This window comes from Benincasa hispida, chromosome 12 (assembly GCF_027475165.1).
Source record: "Benincasa hispida cultivar pf3 chromosome 12, pf3_genome.v1.1, whole genome shotgun sequence".
In the NCBI taxonomy this organism is placed as follows: domain Eukaryota; kingdom Viridiplantae; phylum Streptophyta; class Magnoliopsida; order Cucurbitales; family Cucurbitaceae; genus Benincasa; species Benincasa hispida.
This window is the reverse complement of record NC_143489.1, coordinates 72,260,797-72,286,216: the sequence shown is the minus strand read 5'-3', so window position 1 is coordinate 72,286,216 and position 25,420 is coordinate 72,260,797. Positions and strand designations below refer to the sequence as shown.

The window sequence follows — 25,420 nt, the reverse complement described above, 5'->3', positions numbered from 1 at the left end:
CTTAATTTTTAAAACTCGCTAATGTATTATTAAATTTTCGATTTTATGTCCATTAAGTTCTTGAACTTAAAAGTGTACTAAATACTTAAACTTTCAATTTTTTATTTACTAGATTGGTAAAATTTTCAATTTTGTATTTAATAAATCAATGACCTATTCAACATGTATGTATGTGTAAGTTTGTGTGTGTAAGTGTGTATATTCATGTCCCTAATAAATAATAAAATTTTAGGGTTTTACTTAGGCATGAAATTCAATTTTGTATCTACTAGATTAATTATCAATTAATTTTTTTCAGACCTAATACATACAAAATTTAAAATTTATAGGTTTATTAGAAACAAAATTGAAAGTTTTAAGTTTTTTTTTTTTTTTTTTTTTTTTTTTTTTGTAACGATGATAGCAAGCAGCGAACACCTGACGTGTGGTAGAGCGATGGGCGACAACAAGTGATCGAATGTGGGTTGGAAGAGGTGGGACAATGGCTGGCAACAAGTAGAGTTGTGGCCGATGGAGGTAAGCGGCAAGAGATATTGGTTGGTGAAAGAGAGATGTGTGTATCATTATAAATATATCAATAGTATAAATTAGTGTATATCAAACATATCAATGATATATCAAGTGCATCATTATCAAGTTTATGAATAGTATACTCAACGGTATAAATGTTTGCATCATTATCAAGTGTATAAATAGTATATCACTCGAGTGCATCTACAGTATAATGGGTGCATCATTATCAAGTGTATAAATAGTATATATAAGATATAACGCATGAGTGTATTAGACACCAATCGGTAAGTACTTGAAGTAAGACTTGTATGTATAAATAGTATATCTAACAATATCAACGTTTCATATGTATCAATAATATGTCTATCAACCAATACTTAATTAGTAACTTATTTTGAAGTAAAAGATGTATGTTTCATTTTATAAACATGAGATTCAAAGTGTATCAGTAGTATATCATACACTAAGCAATAAATAAAATTTTAATTGATATTAACTAAAATAAAGTATGTCACTAGTATATCATATATATATATTCAACATAAGATATATCAGTTAACGAATGTATTTGAGATTGAGTATATTAGTAGAGATGGTATTTTAGACTTTTACTTTTTAAAACTTGGGCTAGGATGGTGTTTTGCTAAATCTGCAATAGTAAAAAAGGGAAAGGCACGCTTGCAAAATTTATATCTTATTTTCCTATGCATGCAACTACCTCTAATGAAAAAACTTAATTAGTTCTAAAACAGTTTTGTTTTTCAAAAAATAATTAAAAAAACAAAAACAAAAAATATAAAATAAAATAGTTATTGAACCAACAAAAGATTTAAGGTTTTAGTCGACTCAATCCGTGCAACTTTAGGCTTAGAGGTTAAATTTTCAAATTATCTTGTAAGGCTCATATTTCTCAAAGTTTAATTTGGTTTATAAGAACAAAAATTTTAATTAAAATTAAAGTCAAATGCAATTTTAAAAAAAGTAAATCCATTCTTCCTTCTCTAATTCTTAACTTATTGCATGCATTTATCCACTTTTAAACTCAAGCATCGGAGCATGTATGCAGTAAGCACTGCAGTTATGTAATTGGTGATTTATATATTATTAGATAACGTAGAAAAAATAAAGTAAGAATTAAAATTTAACCACACACATCCAATATAAATATTTTATAAATATTTTTTATTTTTTTATTGTGTGATTGTAGTAGTACCAAAAAATAAATTGGTGCAACTTAGAAAACACTCAAAAGTATTGCTTGTACGATAATATTAGGTATTAGAGTATCACATGTTCTCATAATGTATTGCTCAAAGACAAAAAAAATTGGACCAAATTAAGAGAAAGGGATTAAAAGAGAAACGATAAATCACCACACATTCAAACCCTATCCTAAAGAAAGATGCATCTATATAAGAAATGGAGGAGAATGGAAAGCAACAACCAACTACAAGACAGCAAAAAGAAAAAGAGAAAAAAAAAAAAGGATATTTAGCAATAAAGAGAAAAATATGGCACTCCCAAGGATTGCTGGCTTCAGTTCACCAATAAAAGGAAAGTACCTGAAGATGATGAAGATTCACCAAATATGTTGCGATATAGCTCAGATGAGTTAACCACTTCTCGTACCAAATTTGCCTTCGAGCCAGCAGCCAATGGAGAAGTTGGTGTAGTTAACATAAGATGTTGCTACAACAAGTATTGGAGGGCTGAATCCTCATCCAGCCTATGGATTGTTCCTGCAGCTTCCCAGCCAAACGAAAATGAGTCCGATTAGTCTTGCACTTTGTTCAAGTTCGACGCAAGCTCAGCCGAACACGAAATCACGAACGTAAACCGTGGCGAGCTTGTCGTATTATATCTCAGCGGTGACCATCCCAACTGCTTGTACATAATTTAGATATTAATGGTCGCTCCCATACGATCATCGAATGGGAAGCTTTGGTGATGTTGCCGAAATATGTCGTGTTCCAGGGCAGCAATAGCTCGTATATTCGAGGTCATTCACAAGATGGGCATGAATATTTGTAGTTCTCAGGTAATGATCCAAAAGCATATGACGCAGGGTATCAGGTATGGAAATGTTAGAATAAAGTCATTATATTGGGGTAAATTTTTGAAGAGTAATCCTAATTGGATTTGGGCGAATTCAACTGATACAAGTACTAACGATAAATACACTTTGTTTACTCCTGCAAGGGTTAGTTGTAACACATTACACATTTTTTTTTTTTAGTAATAATGTAATTTCGGTAACTTTATTATTTGGAATTTCAGTAATTGTTATTAGTTGGAGGGCATTTTTGGAATTTTGGAATTTTGGAATTCAAGTGTAAATGCGAGAATTTAATTGTTGGCTGAAATTATTCAATTTGAAAATTAATGGCAGAAATTAATTTTCTTTTGAAAAGGAAAAGAATTTAATAGTATAAGGTGGAATAAAGAAAGGAATTAAATATAATTATACTTATTTCCTTTTTAGTTTTTTTTTATTATTATTTCAAAAAACCTCTTTCTCTTTCTTCCCCATGCATCCATCGGCATCCCCCCCCCACCCCTCAATTTCTTCTTCCTCCAGCCGAGATCCTAGCCGCCGCCCAGTTAGACGTTGAGCATCCGCCGCGCACCACGCCTCTACAGAATCCCAGCCGCTCGCATCCGCACAGCCGTGACACCCAGTCACTCAAGTCCTCGTTGTTTCGTCTACCTAGTCGCGCCGCGCAAGAAACCTTCACTACTTGTCTATCCTCGCAAGATCTAGTCGCCGACTTGATTGTCCATTTGCGCTCGTCGACCGACCACCGAAGTCGCTGCCCAGATCTGCTCTAGCCTCAGCTGCACGATCCCCACTGCACCGTGCAGCGTCGTCAGTCTCCGTCGTCTTCGTCGAAGCACTCCGCCGCTCCAGCTGTCCTCGCTTGGCTTGTCACGCCCGGTCGATGATCTCTTCTTCAACCCATCAAAGCAACCGGAACCCCTGGCCAGTCGCCAGAATTTTGGACCTTAGGTAGGGTCGTGTTACTTTTTATGGGTTTTCTTGAAGATTTTTATTATCCATCAAGTTTTGGCTTCCATTTATTAATTCCCATTGTGTTTGGGCCATAGATTCTAATACTAGTGGAATTTTAAGGTAGAAATATGTTGTCAGGCATTGCAAAGGATTAAGTTGGGTTCGCAAGCGAACTTAAGTTCGAAACTAATTTTGGACCAAGCAACGTCTTGGTAAGTATATTAAGCATTCGAAGGATTAAATTAAAATATAATTGTTGGGTTTTTAGGTTCTAACCACTATTATTGAATTGCCTAGATTGAGGCATTTGTTTGAGAGATCGAATGCAGTTTTGGAACAAGCTATACTTTGGGCATGATTCAAGATTCATCTAAGCGAGAAGAAAGATTAAATTGCTTGCCACTTAGGCGTAATTTGAGGTAAGTAATCTTACTACTGGAACTGCCTACAGTCCAGACATTAGATGTATGTTAGCTTAATAAATGAATGTTATGGCAGAATGACAACGTGATAGATTGATAGTATAGCATGATCAATGTATGTTCTGTTACGAGATCCAATTATTTATTTATGCATATAGACACTTGAATGCTAGTATGAGATGGTATGTGCTTCCATGGTTGTATTTGATCTGATGATGTTGAGGTATACATGTATGTTGTAGACCATGATGTTGGTATATGTGTATGTTGTAGAGCCATGATGTTGAGGTTTATATGTATGTCATAGATTCATACACTGATGATTATGATGTTGAGATTGTGCAAATGTCCTTACTGATTAGTTAGATACCCATTAGATTTTGTGTTTCCTTCGGGATTCACCAGTTTGTGTTTCTTTCGGGATTCACTAGTTTGTGTTTTCTTCGGGATTCACCAGTTTGTGTTTCCTTCGGGATTCACCAGTTTGTGTCTTCTTCGTGATTCACCATAGGTAGTGGGCATACTTAACTATAGTAGAATAGGACTCAGTCTCCTTCTTATTTCATATGTATATGTGACCCATGAGGACTAGAGCAGTGTATATGTTTCACCAGAGGTGGGTATCTAGAGGACATAGATGCCTAGCCTGATCCTAGTAGTGGAGTTTCTTACTGAGTATTTTATACTCATTCTTTCTCATGTTGTTATTTCAGGTAAGGGTAGAGATGCATCAGTGATGGACACGCGGAATTCTTGAGCGAGCCACTAGGACTAGTTTTTACGCTTCCACATCATGAGATTTAGAGTTCTTTTCATGTTTCTCTTAACTTTTAGTTTTGATGTTTAAAACTTACTTTTAAGCATCGCTTTTCAGACTTATTTATTATCTTTTATGATTTATGTGTACCCTACTATTATTTTAGTATTTGAATTTAATGAAAGTATTTTGAACTTACCTTATTTAATTAGCATTTATTTCGCCATAACCGAGTGTCATTTTGAGTTCCATGCAGGCATGTATTTAGTAACGGCCTAACTTAAGTCCTAGGGGGTCGGGTCGTTATAGTTTGTATTAGAACACATGTTTTGGGTTCTGTAGACTGACTTACTACGTAAATCTAGATAGTCCCTGTGGCCCAGTAACGGATCCCTCATCATCGCCAGGTACGTTCTACTAATGAAAGTTTCAATGCATGTATGAGAACAGTGATGTAGTGTTTTAAAAGCATGATGTCTGAGAAAGACCCAGAAATAGCTAGTTAACGTATGAATTTATGATAGAACATGACACCTAAACCTAGAACAAGAAAGACAGTTAGAGAAGAAATGCAAGCAGAGAAAGCTGAGAGTAGCCAGACTGTTCCGACAGCTCAAAATCCACCTATGACCCAAATTGATGAAAAAGCAATGGAAGCTAGAATTAGTGAAGCTGTTGTATCCTCTCTAATGGGAAAGCTACAGGAGTTGATTCGTAGCATAATGGCAGGACAGGCTGCCCAGACTCAGGCTTAGGAGGAACCGATGCCACCTGAGCCATTACAACAAACCCAACCATAGGATAGAGACATGTAGGGCCTGTCTCTTGAGGCTAAACATCTGAGGGATTTCCGAAAGTATGACCCTCGTCCCTTTGATGGATCGTTGAGTGACCCCACCAAAGAAGAAATGTGGTTGCCATCTATTGAGACACTATCCTGTTTTATGAGGTGCCCAGAAGATCACAAACTTCAATGCGCAATCTTCATGTTGACTGGTAACGAGAAAATCTGGTGGCGTTCAGCAGAAAAGATGATTGATACTAGTGGTAAACTTGCAACTTAGGAGCAGTTCAAGGAGTGCTTTTATGAGAAGTACTTTTCGGCCAACACCCGATACAACAAATAGGCAAAATTCTTGAACTTGAGGAAGAAAGTTATGTCGATGGAGGAATACGAGCAAGAATTCGATAAGCTGTCTCACTTTGCTCCTGAACTAGTAGCCACCGAGGCAGCAAGGACAGAGAGATTCATCCAGGGCCTGAGGAGCGGACTGCGAGGGATGATGCATGCCTTGGATCTCAAGACGTATGCTGCGGCACTACAGGCCACTGTAAGGATTGATGCTGACTCCCAAGTGGGAGAGGAATAAGGAGGTCGCTTGGGATTAGGACCTCCGCAGGTCAGAAAAGGAAGGTTGAACACAGGGCTCCTGAGCATCAGCAGAGGAGCCAGAACAGAGTGAATACTCCACGTCAGTGGGACAGTAGGGTTCCCAGGTTGTGAATGGTAGGGAGGATAGGCCGATATGTACCACTTGTGGTAAGCGACACTGGGGATGTTGTCTAGCTGGTTCTGGGATCTGTTTTCGATGTGGCCAGAAGGGGCATACGTCAGATAGATGCTCGAGGAGGAACACGTCTGAACACAGGGGCCAGCCCATAAGTTTGTTTCAGGGAGGCCCGAGTCGTCAGCAAGCAGGGTAGGGTGTTTTCTACCACTCGGCGTGAGGCCGAGAAGTCAGGCATAGTGGTGACAGATACACTTCCCCTTTTGGGGCAGTGATGCTTTAGTTTTATTTGACCTTGGCTCTTCGCATTTATATTTGCTGTATTTGTGAGGCATGCCATGTTAGACTTAGAACCTTTACCATTTGCATTGTCCATTTCTACTCCATCAGGAAAAATCATGTTAGTTACAAAAAAGATAAAAGCATGTCAGGTAGAGGTAGCCAATCGCGCATTAGATGTAACTTTGATAATTTTAGATATGCGCGATTTTGATGTGATATTAGGCATGGATTGTTTAGCTGCTAATCATGCTAGCATAGATTGCTCCCGTAAAGAGGTCATCTTTAACCCTCCTACCGAAGCCAGTTTTAAGTTTAAATGGGTTGGAACTGTAGTCCTTCCCAAAGTAATTTCAGCATTGAAGGCCAGTAGACTATTCGACCAAGGAGCTTGGTGCTTTTTGGCCAGTGCGGTGGACATTAAAAAGACTGAAGTCACCTTGACTTCAAAGCCAGTAGTAAGAGATTTTCCAGACATTTTTCCAGAGGATCTTTCCGGACTGCCCCCGCAGCGGGAGATAGATTTTGCTATTGAGTTAGAGCCAGGCACAACACCTATTTCGAAGGCTCTATACAGGATAGCCCCGGTAGAGTTGAAGGAACTGAAGGTTCAATTGCAGGAGTTGTTGGACAAGGGTTTCATATGCCTTAGCGTGTCACCATGGGGTACACCTGTTTTGTTTGTGAAATAGAAGGATGGATCGTTACATCTGTGCATTGATTACAGAGAGCTAAACAAGGTGACCGTCAAGAACAAGTATCTCTTTTCCAGGATTGATGATTTGTTTGACCAGTTGCAGGGAGGTACGGTATTCTCTAAGATTGATCTCCGATCAGGATACCATCAGATGAGAATAAAGGAAAATGACATACCCAAGACAACTTTTCATTCGAGGTATGGACATTATGAGTTCATAGTGATGTCGTTCGGTCTAACGAATGCACCAGTAGTGTTCATGGATTTGATGAATAGGGTGTTCAAGGAATTCCTCGACACCTTTGTGATTATTTTTATTGATGACATCTTGGTTTATTCCAAGACAGAGGCCGAGCATGAGGAGCATTTGCGAAAATTTTTGGAGATGTTGAGGGCCAATAAGTTGTATGCTAAGTTTTCTAAATGTGAATTTTGGTTGAGGCAGGTGTCCTTTCTAGGGCATGTAGTATCGAAAGAAGGTGTCTCTGTTGATCCTACAAAGGTTGAGGCAGTTACGAGTTGGGCTCGTCTAACCATAGTTAGTGAGGTACGCAGTTTCTTGGGGTTAGCAGGCTACTATGGACGATTTGTAAAGGACTTTTCTCGCATAGCCACCCAATTGACTCAGTTGACCCGGAAGGGAGCAACATTTGTTTGGAATAAGGCTTGTGAAAACAGTTTTTAGGACCTCAAGTAGAGGTTGGTTTCAGCCCCATTTCTTACAGTACCGGATGGATCAGGTGGTTTTGTCATTTACAGTGATGCGTCCAAGAAGGGGTTGGGATGCGTATTAATGTAGCAGGGCAGAGTAGTTGCTTACGCTTCACGTCAGCTAAAGAAGTATGAACAGAATTATCCCATGCACGACTTGGAGTTAGCAATAGTGGTTTTTGCTCTCATGATCTGGAGGCATTACTTATATGGAGAGAAGATACAGATCTTCACCAACCACAAGAGTTTAAAGTACTTTTTCACTCAGAAAGAGTTAAACATGAGGCAAAGAAGGTGGTTGGAGTTGGTGAAGGATTATGACTTTGAAATTTTGTACCACCCGGGAAAAGCAAATGTAGTGGTAGATGCTCTGAGCAGAAAGGTGGCTTATTCAGCAGCCTTCATTACCAGACAGACTCACTTGTGCAGGGAACTAGAGAAGGCAAAGATTGTAGTGGCTGTGGGAAAGGTCACGACACAGTTAGCATAATTTTCGGTGCGACCGAGTCTAAGGCAGAAGATTATTGATGCGCAACGAGACGACCTTTATTTGGAAGAGAGAGCTCGTAGGGTGGAGTCAGGCCAAGATGGCGAATTCTCAGTTTCAGCAGAAGGTGGCCTCCTTTATTAGGGGCATTTGTGCGTGCCAGCAGTTAGTCATATTAAAGATGAATTGTTGTTAGAGGCTCATAGTTCCTTATTTTCGATTCACCCCGGCAGCACCAAGATGTATCAGGACCTGAAACGTTACTATTGGTGGAATGATATGAAAAGAGAGGTTGCAGAGTTCGTTAGTAAGTGCTTGGTATGCTAGCAGGTGAAAGCCCCAAGGCAAAAACCAGTAGGCTTGTTACAGCCATTGAGTGTACCAGAATGGAAGTGGGAGCATGTGTCTATGGACTTCATCGTGGGGTTGCGTCGGATAGTCAAAGGGTTCACTGTGATATGGGTTGTGGTAGACAGACTTACAAAGTTAGCACATTTCATACCTGGGAAGTCCACCTTTTCAGTGAATAAGTGGGCTCAGATATACATGAAAGAGGTGGTGAGATTGCATAGAGTGCTCATGTCTATTGTGTCAGACAGAGATCCTCGTTTCAAGTCTAACTTCTGGAAAAGTCTTCAGGCAGCATTGAGGACCCGGTTAGACTTCAGTACAGCTTTCCACCCTCAAACTGATGGGCAGACAGAGAGGTTGAATCAGATATTGGAAGACATGTTGTGTGCCTATTCCATAGAGTTTTCAGGAAGCGAGGATGCTCATTTGCATTTAATGGAGTTTGCTTATAATAACAGCTACTAGTCCACTATTGGGATGTCACCTTTTGAGGCCCTATATGGGAAGAGTTGTAGGTCCCCTGTGTGTTGGGATGAGGTAGGAGAGAGGAAATTGTTAGGACTTGAATTGGTGCAGACAACAAATGAGGCAATACAGAAGATCAGGGCTCGTATGCAAATAGCTCAGAGAGACAGAAGAGTTATGCCGATGTAAGACATAAGGACCTGGAATTTGAGACTGGTGTGAAAGTGTTCTTAAAAGTGGCACCCATGAAAGGTATTCTGAGGTTTGGCAAGAAGGGGAAGTTGAGTATGAGATTCATTGGACCTTTCAAGGTCTTGAAGCGAGTTGGCCCCGTAGCTTACCGATTGGCATTGCCCCCAACACTGTCTTCAGTTCATAATGTCTTCCATGTTTCGATGCTAAGGAAGTATGTAACAAACCTGTCCCATGTAGTTGACTACGAGCCCTTATAATTGAATGACAACTTGAGTTACAAGGAGAAGCCTATAGAGATCCTCGCAAGAGAGGTAAAAACATTGCGCCGTCGGGAAATTGCTTTTGTGAAAGTCCTGTGGCAGAATCACCAGTTCAAGAAGGCTACCTGGGAGCGAGAGGATGAGATGAAGGCCCAGTACCTGAGGCTTTTTCAAGAATGAACTTTCGAGGACGAAAGTTCTTTGAGGAGGGAAGAATGTAACACCCCGCACATTTTTTTAGTAATAATGAAATTTCAGTAACTTTATTATTTGGAATTTCAGTAATTGTTATTAGTTGGAGGGTATTTTTGGAATTTTGGACTTCAAATGTGAATGCGGGAATTTAACTATTGGTGTGAAATTATTCAATTTGGAAATTAATGGCCGGAATTAATTTTCTTTTGAAAAGAAAAGGAATTTAATAGTATAAAGTGGAATAAGGAAAGGAATTAAATATAATTATACTTATTTCTTTTTTTAGTTTTTTTTTTATTATTGTTTTAAAAAACCCTCTTTCCCTTTCTTCCTCACGCATTGGCCGGTACCCCTCCCCCCCCCCCCCCCCAATTTATTTTCAGATCGGACGCTGAGCATCCGCCGTGCACCGCGCCTCTGCAGAATCCCAGCCACTCGCGTTCACACAACCGTGACACCCAGTCACTCACGTCCTCATTGTTTCGTCTACCTAGTCGCGCTGTGAAGAAACCTTCACCGCTTGTCTCTCCTCGCAAGATCCAGCCGCCGACTTGGTTGTCCGTTCACGCTCGCCGACCGACCACCGAAGCCGCTGCCTAGATCTGCTCCAGCCTCAGCAGCGCGATCCTCGCCTCACCGCACAACGCCGTCAGTCTCCGTCGAAGCACATCGCCGCTCCAGCTATCCTCGCTTGGCTTGTCACGCCTGGCCGACGATCTCTTCTTCAGCCCATCACAGCAACCGGAACTCGTAGCTAGTCGCTAGAATTTTGGACCTTAGGTAGGGTTGTGTTACTTTTTATGGGTTTTCTTGAAGATTTTTATTATCCATCAAGTTTTGGCTTCCATTTATTAATACCCATTATGTTTGGGCCATAGATTCGAGCATTGGTGGAATTTTAAGGTAGAAATGTGTTGTCAGGCATTGCGAAGGATTAAGTTAGGTTCGCAAACGAACTTAAGTTCGAAACGAATTTTGGACTAAGCAACGGTTTGGTAAGTATATTAAGCCTTCGAAGGATTAAATTAAAATATAGTTGTTGGGTTTTTAGGTTCTAACCACTATTATTGAATTTCCTAAATTGAGGCATTTGTTTGAGAGATCAAAGGCAGTTTTGGAACCAGCTATACTTTGGGCTTGATTCAAGATTTATCTAAGCAGGGAGAAAGATTAAATTGATTGCCACTTAGGTGTAAATTGAGGTAAGTAATCTTACTACTGGAACTGCCCATGGACCAGGCATTAGATGTATGTTAGCTTGATAAATGAATGTTATGGCAGAATGACAACATGATAGATTGATGGTATAACATGATCAAAGTATGTTCTGTTACAAGATCCGAATTATTTATTTATGCACATAGACACTTAAATGCTAGTATGAGATGGTATGTGCTTCTATGGTTGTATTTGATCTGATGATGTTGAGGTATACATGTATGTTCTAGAACCATGATGTTGAGGTATATGTGTATGTTGTAGAGCCATGATGTTGAGATTTATATGTATGTCATAGATTCGTACAGTGATGATTATGATGTTGAGACTGTGCAAATGTCCTTACTGATTAGTTAGATGCCCATTAGATTTTGTGTATCCTTCGGGATTCATCAGTTTGTGTCTCCTTCGGGATTCACCAATTTATATTTCCTTTGGGATTCACTAGTTTGTGTTTCCTTTGGGATTCACCAGTTTGTGTCTTCTTCGTGATTCATCATAGGTAATGGGCATACTTAACTATACTAGGATAGGTCCCAGTCTCCTTCTTGTTTCATGTGTATATGTGTCCCATGAGGACTAGAGCATTGTATATATTTCACCAGAGGTGGGTATCTAGAGGACATAGATGCCTAGCTTGACCCCAGTAGTGGGATTACTTACTGAGTATTTTATACTCATTCTTTCTCATGTTGTTATTTCAGGTAAGGGTAGAGATGTACTGGCGATGGACAAACGGAATTCGTGAGCGAGCCACTGGGACTAGTTTTTACGCTTCCGCATCATGAGATTTAGAGTTCTTTTCATGTTTCTCTTAACTTTTAGTTTTGATGTTTAAAACTTACTTTTTAGAATTGCTTTTTAGACTTATTTATTATCCTTATGATTTATGGGTACCCTACTATTATTTTAGTATTTGAATTTAATGAAATTCTTTTGAACTTACCTTATTTAATTAGCATTTATTCGTCATAACCGAATTTCGTTTTGAGTTCCATGCATGCATGTATTTAGTAACGACCTAACTTAAGTCCTAGGGGGTCGGGTCGTTACATTAGTGATAATGTGGTAGCCCTTATGAAGTTGGGTGGGGATCAATTATTTTGTGACAAAATTAGTACTGAAGGGAAAGAAAATTGTCTTGCTGCTAAACAACATACCATTACTGACAATTGTGAAATTGAGATTTCAGAGAGTATGTTGTATCAAGGAAAATACATAATGTTAGGTTTAGGCCTACAAATTCTAGAATATATGGGGAGACAATTCAACTAGCAGCCACTCAAGAGACTTGAAATAAAACAAGTGGAACTATTACTCATGGCTTGAACCTATCTTATGTAGATGAAGTGTCTAATACTTGGAACTCTACAGTTGAGATGTGTTGGTGAAAATTGGGTTTTAAAAAGAAAAATGAATTTTGAGAATCCCATATCGTTTAAGTTAGGGAGTGAAGTCTCTTTCATATACTCTCATTTTGGACCTTCGGTTTTGGCCCCAAGGGTACTCATATTCTAGAGGGAGTGAGGAGATCGACCAATGTGGGTACACTAGAAATCCCACACGCATGCTGCCATTCGGTTGGATGTGGCGAAGCGTGTGTGTGATTATTTTTTGAAAAACTATTTCTATTTTATTTTAATTTATTATTATTTTTTCAATGCTCCATGTGTCGCGATGAGCGCAGTCAAGTCTTCAGCGCGCACGTTCAGTGGCTCAAATGTTATTTGCGGCTTTTCCTGTTGGTTCTTTACACCTATAAAAGGCACAAGCCTTCAGCCTTTCAAACCATCTCATTCATTTCAAAATACTCCCTACTCTTCTCTCTTAACCCTCGTTTCAGGTTTATATTCTTCCGATCATTTTTTCAAGAAAATCAATCTGAATGGTGTGAGTTTTTCGATCGGTGACGGTGCAGTTCCTATCGAGATCTTTTTTGGGCTATTTTATCTAGGGGACAACATGGAAAATATGTCAATACTATTGACCTGCTTGCACATCTAGGCAAACCACGAAACATCTTAAAGGGAGCGAGATCCATGACTCAGACCCGTAACGAGTTTTTATTTTGTAGGTTCACATTTTTTACAACCATTAGTTTCGACTGTTTGCTGCTGTCAAGTTTCATTGTCGAAGGGTGGTCGATTCCAATATTTTTAAGACGTTTTGATCTACCAATTTTATAATGGCCCTCACGAGAAACAATGACATTATGACATCCGACCTCAACCATCTATTCCAGTTCGAAGAAGCGAACTTCAAATGGTGGAAGCAGAAGATGTTGTTCTTCCTTATTGTTAAGAAAGTTGTCGATAGTTGTACCACGGATAAGCCAATCATTCCAATAAAAGATCCAACTAAACAACAAATAAAAGAAGTTGCTGATTGGGAAGAGAAAGATTTTTTATGTAAAACTTTTATATTAAATTGTTGATTGATGATGTTTATGACTACTACAGGACGATGAAGACAGAAAAGAAAGTCTGGGACGCCCTGCAAAAGAAATACGACACCAAGGAGACCGGGTCGAAAAAATATGTTGTCAGTCGTAAAAGAAATACGACACCAAGATGGAAAATCTGTGGAGGCTGAGTCACATGAACTGCAGAAGATAACCCATGAAATAATAACTAAAGGTATGCCTCTAGACAAACAATTCAAAGTTTCTGTTATTATTGACAAACTGCCTCTTTTGTGGAAATATTTCAAGAATACCTTGAGGCATAAAACCAAGGAGTTTTTCTTAGAGAGTCTTATCACCCGGCTAATGATTGAGGAGGAAGCCTGGAAGTAGGACCAGAAGGAGGAGTGAACATCGTACCTAGGAGATCCGCCTCTGCCATGATAAACTCTTACGAAAAGTCCAAGAGAATAAAAAGAAAAGGTCGGAACCGTGATTTCAGAAACCAGAACCAACAGAAGAAGCAGAACCCCCTCCCCCCGAGAGAAATGGTACAATTTATTTTCTTTAACTGTAATAAATCTAGACACATGGCTTGGAACTGTAGGAATAGGCGTCGTCCTGCTAGTCAGACGAACCTGATAGAGGAACCGTTAGTTTCCATAATCATAGAAGTAAATGTGATCAATGGTTCAGAGGGGTGGTAGATAGACACTGGCACCATGTGTCATGTCTGTCACGACCTTACTCTATTTAAAAACTTATATTGAAATTAAGGATAAGAATATTTCATTAGGGGATCACCACTCTACAAAAGTTACTGCAACCAGTGAGGTAGAGCTGAAGTTTACCTCCGGGAAGATCCTCACATTGAAGGATGTTCTGCACACACCGAAGATAAGAAAGAATTTCGTCTTGGTCTATCTCCTCAATAAGGTCGGGTTTCTTCAAACCATAGGGCAGATTTATATCCCTTACCAAAAATAATGTATTTGTAGGGAAGGGATATGCAATTGGGGGAATGTTCAGATTAAATTTAGACATTAATAAAATTAAATCTTCTATGTATACTGTTATCTATGAATGTTTGGCATGCTAGACTTTGTCATATTAATAAGAAATTAATTAGTAACATGATTAGGCTGGAAATGATACCTAAGTTATCCATGAATGAATTTGATACATCTGATTATTGTAGTCAGGCTAAAATTACTAAAACTCCACATAAATCTGTACTTAGGATTTCTGGGCCTATAGATTTAATTCATTCTGATTTATGTGAATTTAATAACATCTTGACTAGGAACAGTAAAAAATATTTTATTACTTTTATTGATGATTGCTCTAATTTTACTTTCTTTACTGAAAAACAAAAGTGATGCTTTTCATGTCTTCAAATTGTTTTTTTACTGAAGTAGAAAATCAATTTAATAGAAAGGTTATATGACTTCGTAGTCATCGGGGAGTTGAGTACAACTTAGACAACTTTATTGAGTTCTTGAACTCTTACGGAATAATATATGAAAAGATTGCACCTTACTCTCCTGAAATGAACGAAAAAGCCAAAAGGAAAAATAGAACTGAACTAGTAGTTGCTATTTTACTTAGTTTAGGAGCCGCGTCTTATTGGTGGGGTGAAATCATCCTTATCGTGTGTTATGTCCTCAATATAATACCAAAGTATAAAAACACAACTTCACCTTACGAAGTCGTTAAGAACAAGAAACCAAACCTATCATATTTTAGAACATGAGGTTGTTTAGCCTTTGTAAGAATTCCAAGCCTTAAAAGAAGAAAGTTAGCCAGTAGAGCCTATGAATGTGTCTTTATAGGTTATGCCATAAATAGTAAAGCCTATAGGATCTATGATCTAGTAAACCAAGTGATCATTGAGTCAAATGATGCCGACTTCTTTGGGGATATATTTCCTTTTAAATTGAGAAATAGTGAGGGCTCGGGATCCAGTAGTCTAACCCTAGTTAGAAATCGTACCTCTATAGAAGAAGTCGACCCAGAACCTAGAAGAAGCAAAAGAACTAGAACCGCCAAGGATTTTGGGGATGACTTCCAAACCTGAATGTTGAAGAAGATCCTAAAGACCTAAAAGTTGTCTTGTCCTCTGTAGATGCCAACTTTTGGCAAGAAGCCATAAATGAAGAAATGGACTCTCTTGAGTCAAATAGGATTTGGAAGTTAGTACACCTACCTCCAGGTTGCAAGGCAATACGGTGCAAATGGATCTTAAAGAAGAAACTTAGACTTGGTGAAATAGTTGACAAGTTTAAAGCAAGGTTAGTGGCAAAGGGCTTTAGACAAAGAGAAAACATAGACTTCTTTGATACATTCTCCCTTGTCACTAGAATTACCACAATCCGTGTTTTGTTCTATCTCGTTGCCCTTTATAATCTCTTAGTATATTAGATGGATGTAAGGACCGTCTTCCCAAACGAGTAAATGAATTTCTTTTGATCAATCTCACTATGTAAAAAAGATTCTAAATAAATATAATTACTTTGAATGTAAACCAGCATGTACTTCTTATGACCTTAGTGTTAAATTGTTCAAGAATACTGGTGATAGTGTTAATCAATCTGAGTATGCGAGCATCATAGGCAGTCTTAGATATGCTGTTGATTGCATTAGACCTGATATAGCTTATGTTGTAGGACTACTTTGTAGGTTTACAAGTAGACCTAGTACAGAGCATTGGAATGCTATAGAAAGGGTTATGAGGTACTTGAAGAAAACCCTGAACCTATGATTACATTATCAGAAGTTTCCCTCTATCGTGGAAGGATTCAACAATGCTGACTAGAACTCCCTATCGGATGATTCAAATGCTACAAGTGACTATATTTTCAATATAACAGGCAGAGCTATCTCTTGAAAGTCCGAGAAACATACTATTTTAGCCCAATCTACGATGAAGTAAAAAATAATAGCACTAGTAATGACTAGTAAAGAAGTAGATTGGCTTAAAAGTTTGCTATCAGAGACTCCTCTATGGGAAAACTGGTACCAATCATATTGATCCATTGCGATAGTACTATAGCAATCGCAAAAGTTTATAACTATCATTTCAACGAAAAGAGACGACAAATACGTCGTAGGCACAGTACCATTAGAGAGTTTCTCGCTACTGATGTTGTTAGAGTGTATCATATACGAACTGATGAAAACATGGCAGATGAAAGGACTAGCTAGAGAGAAGGTTTTCAAAGCCTCAGAAAGAATGGAACTCTTGCCTACAGAGAGATGAATCACTGTGAGGAAAACCCAACCTGTAGACTAGAGATCCCAAGAAACAGGTTCAATGGGTAATAACAGAACATAAGTGACACAAAGTGAATCATGCTAAAACTAACACAGAGTCCTTTCTTATGACCTAGAGTTTGAGCATGATATCATGAAGTGTAAGAAAAGTTTAACTTAGTTCTTAATGAGATCTATATTTGATGTCAAGTGGGGTACCTAGCTATAAGAGTACTTTTGATAGAATCACCTATGTGAATATGGAAGTGGGGGCCACTTCCAATGGAGTTTTTAGGTAAAATCTCTAAAGTGTTCACTAAACTGGACGTGCTAGGACTTAAAGCATGGACATTCGAACTACACCCTAATGATAATTTGTGTGAGATATTGTTAGAGATACAGTTCAAAACCAAGGGTTACTCTAGTATATTTTGAATCATTTACACTACGTAAACATTCAAGTCGTAAAACATCTTTTCTTATGCACAGTGTTGTATATACTGAAACCACTCGATGAAAAATATGTTTTTTTATGTATTTAAATTTTCAAGTGGGGGATTGTTGGTGAAAATTGGATTATAAAAATAAAAATGGCTTTTGAGAATCCCACATCGGTTAAGTTGGGAAGTGAAGTCTTCTTCATATACTCCCATTTTGGACCTTGGGTTTGAGTCTCAAAAGGTACCCATATTTTAGAGGGAGTGAGAAGATAGACCATATAGGTATGGTGGAAAGCCTGCATACGCCACCATTGTCCGTTCAGTCAGACGAGACGTAGCGAGGTGCATGTGTGTGATTATTATTATCAATTATTTTTATTTTATTTTATTATTATTTTTTCAACGCTCCATGTGTTGCGATGAGTGCAGTCAAGTCTTTAGCATGCACGTTTAGTGGCTCCATGTAATTTGCTTCTCTGCACGTTTAGTGTTGTTTGTGGCTTTTCCTGTTGGCTCTCTGCACCTATAAACAGCGCAAGCCTTCAACCTCTCAAACCATTTCATTCATTTCAGAATACTCTCAATTCACTACAAGAAATAGAAGTTATCATAGCTTTGGTAGATAGCCTTTCAGAAAATAGGCTATGAAATTTCACACACAAAAAATGGCGCTCAATTGTTAAAAATGGAATTTGGGAGGGTTCAAAATTTTGGAAGCAACGCGCACAAAGCTGAATCAGTACGTACAAGAGTTTATTTTTCCTTTCTCATCTTCCCTTTCCTTTCCTTATCTCTTCACACAAAAACCAAACCCTTCTTCCTCTAAAAACCCAAACTTCCCTTGTTAGAAACTCGGCCAAGCTCCGTTGCTTCCAAATTTCCTGGCGAAATCGCATAAGAAGTGCAAAGCGATGACGACACCCTCGTCATCGCCTTGATTTTCAAGAAACCTCGATTCAAATCTCACTAAAGGAAAAGGTTGGTGACTCTTCTTTAACAATATGATTGATTAGGGTTTTTTTTTTTATATAAATCAGATATTTGTGTCTTAAATGCTCTTTTCTTTGTTTGATTTTTGTATATTATTCATGGAACTATACCTCTAGATTCATAAACGTGGTGGCTGTTTCAGCTGGACATCTTTAGAACTTTTCAAATTGTGTTAAAACTTAATTTTCAATTAGTTTCAAAGGAAAATTTCTTCCACTTCTCCTAGTTCATTTCTTTCTTTTAATGATGTTAAACATAATAAGAGTTCTATGTTCTTGTGATAGAATGTTTTGAGGGTTGTAGCAGAATGTCTAACTTTTTATCGTGGTTCAAGCTCAAGGGTGGCATGGGCCATAAAGTGAACTACAATGATGGAGAGAATGAGCTCTGCATACCATAAAATTTTATGCTAGAACTCGATCCTGGATCTGGTCGAAAACTCGATCCTCGATCCCTGTTGTAAAGAACTCGATCTGATCCAAAACTCGATTCTCGAGCCCCATTGTGACGAACTCGATCTGGTCCAGAACTCGATCCTCGATCAAACTCGATCCAAGTCTTGATCTGATCCTCAATTTGGTCCAAAACTCCCACACTATGAAGAACTCGATACTTATCCAGATCTGCCGCAAAACAAAACCCACTCAATGCTCGCCTGATTCGAACATAGAGACTTTTAAAGTGAGTGATAACATACAAATGCTCAAATTTCAGTTTAGAACATCTTTTAGAACATTTTTAATTATCGCGTTCTTATTCTTTTGATAACAATTTCCTTTTCTTCTCTCTTTTTCTACACTATTTCTCTTCTCGCCTTCAATTGTTTATTGATCTGTTTGTACCATGAAGGGTCGTGCATATAGACAAGATTGGAATCTTTTTGTCAATGAACTACATGTAGGAAAATATTATTTTAGCATGTTTGTCATGCCTATTTTTTTCTTTTTTCTTAATGGGTAAACAAGTTACACTTTACTCTATTGTTGATTTTAATCCTAGAATTGCAAAACATCTCCATATTTTACATATTGTTCTGAATTTGTTTTTAACATTTTTACTCATTGTGCCTTTGTTTTTATTTTACTACTATTTTCATATGTTTAGAGTTCATGATCATTGCTTGTATTATTATTGCCTAATTAGTGGCATTTATTATTTCAATGATGTATGAAGTTTAATGTCAACTTATCCTTCCTGACCAATGCTTATATATATTTGTTACATTGAGAAAAGCTAAAATGAATGACAGACTCATGAATTTAGAAGTAATTAAAGGTTTAATAATTGTGTTTACGTAACTTTGTCGATTATTAATGAACCACAGATTTTTAGGTTGTTTTGAGAGTCAAAATGACAATTATGTACTTTTTATATAGTTTTGACATTTAAATGTAGTTTTGGGGACCAATCTTGATGCTAATTCACTTTTTATGTAGGTAGATGAAGATCAAAGATGGAAGCTCAATTCCATGATGCTATAATCCTCAAAACTTGATGAATTTTGTATTTTGTGAACCTTGTATTGTTGAAAATTACATTTGATGTATCTTTTGTATTATTGGTTAATATTTTTAGTTTCTAATGTAAATTGATTACTAAATTTCAATAATGAAAGGAAGTCATTGTATTTAATGCATACATTGTGAATTATTTTATTTGTCTATTTAATTTAAAACGAGTGTTTATAATGTAAATGGACATAATTTCAATGTTGTTTGTTATAACATAAGATTAAAGCTATATGTATGATATAACAGCCTTAAAAAAAGGTTATCATATGTCAAATAAAGCATTAAGAAAAGGCTATTATATAATAAAGAAAGCATTGAGAGTAAGGTATTATATGTTAAATATAGCTTTAATGACTAATGCTATTGAATGTTTCATAGCCATGTATACATGTTATATTTCCATACTCTATTATAGCATCCATTATAACTCTACAAAAAAGTTATAAAAAGTCCCAGACTTTTAATAACATGGACTGTTAAGATCTTCGAAAAAGGCTATGGCTATGAAAGGTCTTTTATAGCCTTTTTCGTTAGCTATTGTATCAATTATTTCTTGTAGTGATTCTCCTCTCTCAACCCTCTTTTCAGACCGTTGACCTGCTTGCACACCTGGGTAGAATCACGAAATGTGTTAAAGAGAACGAGATCCGTGACTCAGCACGTAAGGAGTTTTTGTTTTGCAAGTTCACATTTTTGATGACTACTGGTTCCTGACTGTTCGCTACAGTTGTGTTTCACCGTCGGAGGGTGATCAGTTCCAACAAGATGAAACTTTGTTTTGGATTAGAATTTAGTGTTGGAATTCCATTGATTACATCTACAATCGTTAGTGTTGTTGGCCAAATTATGGGGTTGCATTCGCGGGGCGAAACTTTGACAACGACAACGACAAAAAAGTCGACATATGAGGCCTCCATGCCGCCGAATACTTGGATGAAAGTGAGTTTGATAGCAACCTAGGGTACTTGAGACGTCCCAGTTCATACACGCAACGAGATGTTTACAACGGTGGAACTGTGAAGATTGAACGACGTGACGATGGGTTATACACTGGCATTAATTGCTACAATTACCATTACGAAGTTGAAGAGAAGAAGATTTGAGGGTAGAAAGACTTTGTTATATGTTTTATGTAAAATGATATTGTGAGTGCTCCACCATTAATGGCTTAGAAAAGCTGCATAATCATGTAATGAATAAGTGGAGAGAATTTTATGTTTCTATCTTTTTTTGCTATATGTGTTGTTGTTTAAGTTCTTTTGTTGGAGAAATATAAACTTTTTGAAAGATAAGAGTTGGATGGTCCTGGTGTGGCACTGTGGCTCTTGAGTGTTTGGAACTTGGGAACTAGATTTGGACTTTCGAATGAGATACAAATACTGTACTAGCGCTATTTATCCACGTCTCAATACTATTTTTGGTCAAAAAATTATGTGAAGAGCCGGTCAATCGATTTTGGTTAAAAATATAGATAAAAAGTAGATATAAAAAACAAGGAATTTAGAGTTAGAATTGAGATAATTCCTTGAGAAGATAATTGATATTTTATTTGGCCAAAAAATTTGTGAGATTCGAAAAATTTTAGATTGAAGAGGGGAAGGTTTAAAATTTGGAAGATTTTATTTGCATGAGCTAAAAAAAGAAAAGAAAATAAATAAAGTTGGGTTTTGCTCTCAAGATTCATTCGGAGAACGCCTCACACACTTTTGTCTCGTGCAGCCACATGTCCAAGACAGCAGCTCCTCCGTCACCTGCCACGCAGGACCACCACGCCTCCTCCGTTTGTCCGACGTTGTCCCCCACATTGCCACCACCATCGCCGTCCGTCAACCCTCTCCTCACTCTCAAACCCACATGTAATAGTTTTACTTAGCCGCCACAAGCAGGTCCGTAGCCGAGCAACTAATGCGGTGTAAGACCCAATTTAATCTATGGTTAATGAATTTTGAAAGTTTTAGTGGAGAAGTTGGTTTGGAAATATAAAATAAATTTAAAATAATGTGGAAAAAACTTCCCTGAGAAGCTTTTTTTTTTTTTTTAAATAACAATAATAACATCATAATAAAAATAAAAATAAAAATAAAAATAAAAGTAATAATATATTTTTTTGGGGCTTGATATGAACCACACAAAAAAAAAAAAAACTCATTTTCGCCTCTTGTCTTTCTCTTTCCGTGGGTTCACTCCCCCTCATAGTTCTTCATCATTTGGGGTGAGTAGAGGCAGTCGAAAAATGGGGTAAAATGATCGAAATCAATTGAATAAAAAAAAATTGTCCAGTTTTCTCTAAACCCGGTTGGGATAGATTTTTCGATTTTTTCAAAATAAAAAAACCCAATTCGATCAAATTGCTGACTGATGAGAACTGAACTCCAACCAAACCACCGATTTAGTGAATATATAATGTGAAAACGTGCTGACCAATAGATCTTTTATGGAAATATTGTAAATTTGAAAAGTAATTAGAGAAATATGGTGATTTGAAAACTATTTAGAGATTTCTGATTGTTTTGTAATTTCAAGGCATTTATTGAAGGCTGAAGGCTCGACAATGGAGCTTGTCGTGTGTTGAATATTCGACCTATGCTTATATGCTTGTCGAGTATTCAACATTCGATCTCCTCTTAGGTTGAAAGTTCAAAAACCCTCGACAAAGCTCCCGTCTCATGCTGACCCGGATTCTTCTGTGGGCTAGCTTGCATGTTGACCGGATTCTCAGTCCAACCACAGCTTTCTCGTGGGTCAAGTGTTCAACATTCGACCTATAATTTTTTAAAATCCCCTCCCATTTATTTTCAGATCACATTTTACCACACTTCTTCATTTGATTAGAAACCCCTCACCTCCCAATTTTTACCTCATTGCTTTCCATTTCCATTTCTCTTCTTCTATTTCTTTTGATATAAATTGTCCCCACACTTCTCCCTTGATCACAAATTATACTAGTTTGTTAATTCACTCTACTAGATTTCTATTTTTTAAGATAATTATAATTTTTTTTTTGTTCTTATATAATTTTTTTTATTGTTGTTCGGGAAACAAATATTTAAAATGAGGTATATGTTTGAGCAACTAAATTCCTATTTTTTTTTTATATAAGTTATAGATTCTAATATTATTTTATTTTTTGTAGTTGTTGTTGCCGGATAACAAATAACAAAGAAAAAGGGTCAACGTTGTCACTTTGAAGAAAAAAAGAACTATGGTCGAGTTTGTGAGTTGAACTTTAACTTTTATTTACTAGTAGTTTTTTGTTTTTAATATTTGTTTATGCTAAATATATCATTTTTATTCATTATATTGATGTTAATAATTTTTTAATATTAGTTATATATCTATATTATGCTGAATTTAATAATACTTTAGATATATCATGTTTATGTTAGTCTACCATGTTAACGTTATTTTTTTTTAATATTGTTTTTAATTGAAGATCAAGAAGTAATTTTGTTTATTTGTAGTTTGTTATTTGATATTCTATATTTTAGTATTATTTTTTAGTTAACAAATTTAGTATTTTGTTTGTTTTTAATAAAAAAAAGTTACTACTTTATTGTTTGTTTTTATTTAACTGTGATGTTTATAGTTTAAAAAGTTTAGTTTATTGTTATGTTTAAAGTTGATATTTATAGTTTAAAAATTTTAGTATTTTTATTTTAATACAAAATTATTGTGATTTTTTTAATATATTTCTTATGGTATTTGTTTTTTTTTTAGTATTAACTCTGAAAAAACAGTTTTAAAAAGTTTAGTTTATTGTTATGTTTAAAAAGTTGATGTTTATAGTTTAAAAACTTTAGTATTTTTAGTTTAATACAAAATTATTGTGATTTTTTTAATATATTTCTTATGTTTTTTTTTTTTTTTAAGTTTGATCATTAGTAAAACAATTAGTAATGCATTGTTTGTCTTTTTTTTTTTTTTTTTTTTTTTAGAAAATGGCGAACAAATGTTTGGGATTTATGTTGTTTACAAATAGGAATTTGATTGATGATGTTGATGGAGTTGATTATCATGTGGGGGTTTTAGCATAAATGTGAACAATGGAATTGTATTTAAACAATTCATTGAAATTATAGAGATGTCACTTAGTGTAGATATGAGAACAAATCTGTTAGAAATAATATGTAGACATTTTAATCTAGCACCATCAGGATCAGTAAGGTTTATGTCATTCCCTATTTCGAACGAACAAGCTATGAACTTGATGTTCTCAATCGCGATGCCAATCCCGAATTTAGTGCATTTATATGTAAATGTAAGTTGGATAGGGCTGGATATAAACTTGAATGCACCCTTTAGTCAGTTTGAAGATCCAAATCAATGTATTGATCCTAATCCGGAATCAGTTGCATCGTCGTGTGATGATAAAGATATGATGGTTAACAATCAGTACAGAGATTTTAGAACAGAAACGGACGATGAATTTGAAGAGTTGGATTTTGATGGTTGTGAACATGAATTACCTTTAGATACATTCAACAATTTGGATATGAATATACTAGATAACATTCGAGAACATGATCCAATTGTAGCTCTTGTGGATATTGACAATTGTATAAGAGGATGATTTGTCAAGACAAAGAAATGCTACAATACATGGTCAAATATTTTGCTATTAAATGTCATGCACCATATGAGGTTGTGGAATCGACAACGACGATTTGGGCAATTCGGTGTAAGAAGTGGGAAGAAGGTTGCAAATGGAGCTTCGTGCAATAAAGAAAAAGTTGCATGACTTGCTCCATATCACTAAGTATGTTGAGCAATACACATTTTTATTCAGAGCTTAGTCAAAGTCATGTGCAGTTAGATTCATCAATGATTGCACTAGAGTTTTTGTTGGATCGATATGGCAATCCTAGAGGGGTGAATAAGGTTTAATTAAACTTTTTTTTTAAAATTAACCCAATTAAACTAATTAATACACTTTTTATAAATAATAAGAAAAATTCAAATTATGCAACAAATAAGATGACAAAAAATGTGATAATTTAATTCTATCAAATTTTAGTAAATAAATAAGAACAAACTAAAACATACAATAAATTGCTTAAATTAATTTCAAAAATAAAAAAGAAAGAGTTAGAGAAGAAGACACCGTAATTTTTATAGTAGTTCGGTCAAACTCGACCTACTCCACTCTCCAAGCACCTCTTGAGAATTTGAATAAAATTTTTCTGACTCTTTCCATGGATTAGAGCCCAACCGTTACACCACCACTCCTTTTACGGGTTCAAGAGCAAACCCAATCTTTTCCACGGTTTAGGATCAAACCGTTACAAATGTTGGAATTTTTGAAGAACACAATACAACTCTCACTATAGTAGATTTACAAGTTTAAGCACTCAACAAATTTATCCTCACAATACAATAACACTCTCTCAAGAATAAGATGAAAAGAAAAAAAAATCGGAACTTAGAGAGAGCAACAATGAAACTTTTGAGTTTTGGAGGATTATGAAATGTAAAATTTGTTTGTTTTAAAATTTGGGGAGGAAGATATTTATATAGAGATGGAAAAATTTTTAGAAACACAATTAATTTGGACCATTGGATTTTGGAAAAGAAAAATCAATGGTGGAGATCTTAAACTAAACTAGTCGTTAGATACAAACAAAATATAATATTAAATTCCTTTTCTTTTTAAAATTAATCCAAAAAAATAAAAAAAACATACCATGTGTTAAAAACTAGTCGTTAGATACAAACATAAAATAATATTAAATTCATTTTCCTTTTAATTCATTTTATTTTT

The 25,420-nt window shown here is 36.3% G+C and overlaps 1 long non-coding RNA gene across 9 annotated transcripts; it reads left to right on the top strand.

Moving 5' to 3' along the window:
* Window positions 1-1,942: 1,942 nt before the first annotated feature.
* On the top strand, window positions 1,943-19,787 carry LOC120068499 (uncharacterized). Of its 9 annotated transcripts, none has more exons than XR_016525590.1 (6): window positions 1,943-3,520; window positions 3,662-3,735; window positions 3,821-3,942; window positions 13,528-14,020; window positions 18,486-18,832; window positions 19,588-19,787. It is a non-coding gene; the product is annotated as an uncharacterized LOC120068499 (long non-coding RNA). The 9 variants fall into 9 exon arrangements; XR_016525593.1 differs by lacking the exon at window positions 19,588-19,787 and having other exon boundaries at window positions 1,944-3,520; window positions 13,528-13,704; window positions 13,816-14,020; window positions 18,486-19,579; XR_016525594.1 differs by lacking the exon at window positions 19,588-19,787 and having other exon boundaries at window positions 1,944-3,520; window positions 13,528-13,704; window positions 13,779-14,020; window positions 18,486-19,579.
* Window positions 19,788-25,420: the final 5,633 nt, after the last annotated feature.